Raw genomic sequence first — 516 nt, forward strand, 5'->3', positions numbered from 1 at the left:
TCAATCCGAGCACGGATATTGACTCATATTACTCGGATAATACTTGCTCGGCAAAAGTGCTTTATCCGTACCAGATACTTGTTTCAGCCGGATACTCGGATCACCCCTACTAGCTATGCTAACGCTAATTGCTAACTGCTAACTTTACATTATGTTACTGATTTGCACCACAGTCCCGCATTTCTCTGCCTTGAATGGCCTGTATACATGTCTACAGTTTTAACCATTAGCAGATAATTTGGTTTGATATCAGTGCACAACACTACTTGCTTTGGAGACATGATACATGCTTTACATATACCGTCCTCCTGTCTCACACAGGGACGCAGGAGGACACAGCAGCTGGTCCACTTTTGGGCTGAAAACGAGCAGAAGTTTCTTAAATTGTTCACTTTGTTCATTTTGTACCCATTTATTGTATTATTGTAATCATTTGTAATTAATTCCTGTTCATGCACTTGTATATTGTTTTTGGTTTTGATACGAGACACTGATGAAAGAAATGTGAGGTAAAGG

General features: G+C 39.7%; 1 long non-coding RNA gene across 1 annotated transcript in view; it reads right to left on the reverse strand.

Annotated features, from left to right (window-relative positions):
* The window catches only part of LOC116686542 (uncharacterized), a 15,550-nt gene that overhangs the window by 9,944 nt on the left and 5,090 nt on the right, over positions 1-516 (reverse strand). The window lies entirely within an intron of this gene.

Source organism: Etheostoma spectabile, unplaced genomic scaffold (assembly GCF_008692095.1).
Source record: "Etheostoma spectabile isolate EspeVRDwgs_2016 unplaced genomic scaffold, UIUC_Espe_1.0 scaffold393, whole genome shotgun sequence".
Taxonomy (NCBI): domain Eukaryota; kingdom Metazoa; phylum Chordata; class Actinopteri; order Perciformes; family Percidae; genus Etheostoma; species Etheostoma spectabile.